Genomic DNA, 6000 nt, shown 5'->3' with positions numbered 1-6000 from the left:
TACTTGTTCTATATTTCTCCAAAGACTTTGAATTTTATTGTACCTTTGACATAATTGCTGTAATGTAAATAAGAAGGGGGGAAATGGGTTCATATGTCAATTGCTGAAAAAATTCAAGTAGGTCACTAATGCAAATGGATAAAGTGGAAGTTTATATTGAGTTTCTCTCTATGTTACTTTAGACGTAAGTACCTTAAATTGTTTTACTTTATTACATATAAAAACGTTAAAAATATATAAGTATATTGAAAAAAACAATTCAAATTTTAATTGTTAAATGTAAATATTTAGTAAATAACTGATTAAAATTTGAATTAATTCATCTGAGTAATTAATTTGTAAATTTTATGTACCAATATTTACTGAAAAATAAGATTATAAGTAAAAAATATTATCAAAGATAGACCTAAATTTCTAAGCCTCATAAGTTATATTTGTACAACCAACCTCTGAACGTTGGCCAATGGCGGATACATAAAAATGGCCGCCATTTGGAGGTGACCGTTATTGAAGGTCAAATGTAAAAAATCTTAGATAAGGGGTCATTTTTGACCCCTTTCTAATAACGGTCTTTAAATTGTACATATGTATGTATTGATATAGAATTAGCAGAGAACATAACAAAGACTTTCTGGAAGGCATCCCCCTAGACAGATGTTGCTGTTTGCCGTAACTTAATAAAACAAGCTAACACGTCTTCACTTCGGGAGGGAAGCATTCACGTGAACTGTACAGTACAATACATCCAGTTAAATGGTACTCGTGTAATCTGTGCCGTATAATGAGGCGAACCTTTTACCTATGTATGTGTTCGAGGTCTGCTGTGACGTCATTATTCGTTCCTGGAATTTCCTTCCGTTTCCCAGTCTACTGCGGAGGAACTTTACTGTTTTATTAATATATAACAAAGGGAAAGTATGGCGATCGGTCAAAAATGACCCCTTATCTAAGATTTTTTACATTTTTAGATTCGGAACACATTGAAACGTCGAGAAATACAAAAAAAAAAAAAAAAAAAAAATTCGGGGTTTTTTCTGTATATTTACTGTGTATATGTGTAGATGTTAGTGTGTGGGGGACACGAGTTTGCTCACCCTCTTTGAAGCTTAATAACTCCTGTGCTTTTTGTCGAAAATTTCTGACATTTTGCAGGGAGGTTTGTTTATTAGGGGGATTGACGCTATTGAATTTTGGTGGTTAAAGATCGAGGGAGTGGGGATATAATGGAGGTCGTGTATACCCCCAGTAGGGTCGGACTTAACGACGATTTTACTCATTATTAGCATTTACACATTTTTATAAAAATTATCCTTACCCTCAAAATTAAGCTTTTGGCCATTTTATAGTAGTTAAAAATATAAAGTTTTTAAATAAAATATGATAACATATGGCTCCATCAAACGTTGCCGAGAAAGTTAAGCAACTCGTTGCTGGATTTCACATAACAGAGACGGGAAAGTAAGAACATTAGGAAAATTGTGTTTGCATGGAAATCCGAGGAATTATATAGTTTTTCTGGACACGAAAAATGTCGATAGCTGATACTTATCCGTAGTTCACGACATGAAAATTTCACATGCAAATTTTAGGCACTATTCGTATCTAACGAGGACAATATGAAGGAGATAATTATCTGTAATATTGCCCCCTTCAAGTTGCTAAATTTGGCTTCTACAGATTTTAATCTATTTGCCTTCTTGAGGTAGCATTTGTTAAGATAAAGACGTCAAAAGTGCATCGTAGCATGACTAATGCAAGAGAGTTGTAAGAGGAATAGGAAAATTTATCAAGTGCCGTGATAAGTGTCTTAAACTTCCAGGAATTTATATTGAGAAATCTCGTGTCACTGACATTTTCGTTGTATTAATATATTATCAACTTACTCTGCTAAGTGTTACGTTTAAGGATTTGTATACGAATAATATATTTCTTAAAATACGATTACGAGCCTGCTGGCCTTATTATGATTACGTATTCATCATATGCCTTTCCGATTTTTATTCATTAACGCATGATGTCCCGGAATGTATTTCGGTTTATTCATCAGCAGGGTTACATATATACATTTTGACGATATAACAATCATAAAAAACATCCATAAAAATTTATATTAAATTACCATGGAAAAGCTTAGTACAGGTGCCACGGTGTAATATGTAAATAAACTTGTCACAAAACACATCTTTGATAGAAAATCTCAACAACTAAACAACTAATACTTTTCATAAAATTCCGAGGAGGAAACATTTATAATCGATGCAAAATAAAAATGCCAGCGAGAAATCGTATTCGATTCTCATAAAAATGCATATTTTATTTTAAATTTTTCGTTAAATATATTTTTCAGGCACGCAATGCGTTTCTAAATAACGAAGAAATAATAAAAATAATAGAATAATTAGAAAAATCAATTTATAAAATATAAACAGTGTGATAAAATATAGTGTATTATTAGAAAAATAAATACAGTAAATTAAAATTTTCGAATAATATGATTTATATACGAGACTTGAAAACACGTTAAAATATTGAATCATTGATTAGCCACCGGATGATCTAGGCGTTTAAGGCATCAACCTACTGCTGTGGGGTTTCAGCAAGTTCACCTCCAAAATTTTTTGGGTGGTATTTGCCTCATATCTTGGGCACAACCTACAATAAAAACAGCACAGTCAAATGGGGGAAATGCCGTAGATAGAAGAGTCGTATCCAAAGGAAAATATGTTCTCTGTGGCTAGATGGAGCCACACTAAGGACCATAACAACATACGGCTGATTAAGTTATCCTAGCTACATGCTGTCATATTAACTTATTTTATCCACAGCAGACTTTACTTATAGAAAAGATATTACTGCCACAGCAAATTGTTGTATAGCGTACTTATAAAACTATTTTTATTTGACTGGAAAAAAAGCAAATGTGATGAATTTCCTTAGAATTAGATTACACAGTAAATTTGGGTGTCCATCTTTACCACACATAAACAATGGATTATTCTCCATCCAAAGAAGAATAATCTTGCATAAATTATGCATCACCGCTGGTTGCCGAATTAAAGATGGCAAGCCCGCATGCAGGGGCGGATCTAGGTTTTTCGGGGCCTAGGGCTTATTGAAGGCCAATGGGCCACCGTTTTTTTTGTTAATACAAATAATACTATAAATTATCATCATTGTTATATTATTAATTAGTGTTGCAACGAATAGTATATTCGGCCTCAGGCCGAATACCGAATATTCGGCCGAGCTATTCCGCTTGATTAACGCACGTGCGAAAATTGCCGCGCAAACCGCATTATGGCAAGGACCCTGCTCTCTATTGGCCCACTGTTAATTCTTGACAGTTGTAGCGGACAGACAAGAGCGTCATGGCAGTATGTGATAAGTGATGATGTCAAATGTGGATAACAATGAAATGACCTACACGTATAAATAACGGAAAAAGAACAGAGAACCGCGAAGTGAAAATGTGAAAATAAATATGAAATTGAGTCGATAACATTATCGAACAAGTCGAGGCAGCTTATTGGCGCGAAATTCGCGGCCGTCAATGCCAAATAATTGTTCTCATAGACTTCGGGAAGCTAAATGCTAGTAATGAAAGTCACTTAGCGTGCACGGGCGAAAGCCTGGGGCCATTCGGGCTACCAAGCTGTCTCGAATCTGCGAAATCATAACTGTGACTTATACCGACGTTCTATCTGTATCTTTTCTCCGTTATCACCAGGCTGAGTCACGTAATTGTAAAATGGGAAATCTACGACGGAAAAGTGACGAATCGAAAGTATCGTGCGCGCACATTATGATGTGCGCATAGGCATACGGGGATTAGAGCGATAGAGGAAAAAGAAAGGAAAGAGCAAAGACGAGCGCTTAAAAAGGATAGGCAGGGTCAGACCCTCGGATGTGCTACGATTCCGAACGAATAGGTGTGTACTGTACGTGTGCTGATCTTTGTAATTATAAATTGTAAATACATGTGACTAATATTATTTTGTTTTTTATTTTATGCAAGTTATAAGTTTTAAATAAGTATAAACAAACAACACTAACCCGATAACATTAAATCTAAATACCAAAATGATTAATTTAATGTCTTTTTGTTATTTCTTACTCCTGTTTTTAGGTATTCGGTATTCGGCCTATTTTTCGCTATTCGGCCGAATAGTAACCGAATATTCGTTGCATCACTATTATTAATATTAATTACTTTTTTACTATACGATAAGTGCTCATTGTTAATGAAATCATTGTCACTATTAAAAATTTATGATAATTAATAATAATTATCATAAATTTAATATCATTAATAATTAAATTTTTGTGGGCTCTTGATACTTAGGGACTAATAGGGCTTAAGCCCTGGACCTCCTATGCCTTGGGGCACGTACTTCACTACTCATTGTTTCATGCTTATTGAGATCCTGGATAAAACCTCGATGAGCATAGAACAAAGGCCTTTTTAATGTCCACAAGAACAGAAAGAGTCCATATATATATATATATTTTAAATTTTTAACATAACATATTTTAAATTTTTGTAAACTTTGTATATATTTTTCTGTAATTTACTTTGTTAATCTCGTCCCTTTTGGAATGAGGTTAACAACACCAATAAAGGGTACGTTCGTTAAGTCGAACGAGTTAAACGCGTTAGTAACGAATCGTTCGAAAAGTAGTAGTCTCGCTCAGTGCGCATGCTCCGCGGTGATGACGTATCGAACGAAACTCTAACGATGCTCACGAAGGAAAGAGTTAGTTTACTTCGTTAAGAAAATGGCGCCCGACGATATCGATGTTTCTAGATCTATTCGAGTGTTTAAATTGTGAATTAAAAGGTGAAATGATTGAAATAACTGTCCGTCCGAAGCAACCTAAGAAAAATATTTTGGATAAGGCTGCACTAGCAACATTCATATCTTCGATTTTAGAAACAGCCATTTAGTTATAACGAATCGTTCGAAAAGTCTAACGAAACAAGAATAACGATGACGTCATTCTCGTTTAACTCGTTTGACTTAACGAACGTACCCAAAGAATAGAGTTCGAGTGAGAACCCGAAAGTGTTTTTATGGTCTCCAATTTTCTTTTGTCTTGCTCACCCCACACTCGACCCCACGACTACGACTGCAAAATAATACGACATATATATCCTAAATATTCGTAAAATTAAAACCAATGGGATCGGTAACAATATTATTAAAAAATTGTATATTCTAAAAATAAGTCATTTCTGGCTTCATTCCCGTATTCAGATTTATTACATTTGCATATGTTATAATACAAAAATGTTCTACAATTCTTCTTTTTAAACAGTTTTCTACTTTATATAATATTTTAACGTTATTTCTTATCTATTTTACAATTATAATTATTACAATGTGAATACCATGGAGATTCTTGTCGTTTTAACCGAATATCTTCTTCATATTCTTTTAACCGTATTTGTAATTTTCTTCCAGTTTTTCCAATATAATATTTTGGACGTGGGCATGTACAGTACACGATAACCTATAAATGACTCCTACAGTTTCTAGTTGTCCTTTAAGTATATTTTAATCTTCACTACTTATAACATTAATTATATTTAAAATAACTTCCTTGTTTCTGCTTCTATGTATTCATGTAACGTCGTCCTATTAAGTGTTTTTTAAAATTCCATTTAAAATACATTCTTCTTTGCTTCTATAAGGCAATAAGAATTGTAATGAAGAGTTTTCCTTATATTACACTGTTTTTCATACTTAAGGAACAACTTATATCACTCACAAAATAGTGGCTAGTTTTTAATAGAAAGACCTCCTGGAGTTTTTCTATGAGTAACTGGTCCATATTTCGAGGGTACTAATCTCTTAGTACCCTCGAAATATCTTTCTAGACTCATTGTTGGTTCGGTCAGGCCCAGAACAGAAATGGTCGGGTGAAGAATCCGACAGAATGGCAGAGGTTAATCACCCATGAAAAATTCCTGAAAAGCTGTTCGTCCGAATTCCGGTTCCT

At 33.9% G+C, this 6000-nt stretch overlaps 1 protein-coding gene across 1 annotated transcript in view; it reads left to right on the top strand.

The window, feature by feature from the left end:
• The window catches only part of LOC136988319 (DNA damage-regulated autophagy modulator protein 1-like), a 33910-nt gene continuing 27910 nt past the window's right edge, over positions 1-6000 (top strand). The window contains exon 1 of the mRNA XM_067286195.1: positions 1-184. The gene's annotated coding sequence lies outside the window, so the exon portion shown is untranslated. The remainder of the gene's footprint in view (positions 185-6000) is intronic.

Source organism: Centruroides vittatus, unplaced genomic scaffold, assembly GCF_030686945.1.
Source record: "Centruroides vittatus isolate TY-2023 unplaced genomic scaffold, ASM3068694v2 contig_1246, whole genome shotgun sequence".
Taxonomy (NCBI): Eukaryota; Metazoa; Arthropoda; class Arachnida; order Scorpiones; family Buthidae; genus Centruroides; species Centruroides vittatus.
Note: the sequence above shows the minus strand (reverse complement) of the source record. Positions and strands in the feature narration are given on the sequence as shown.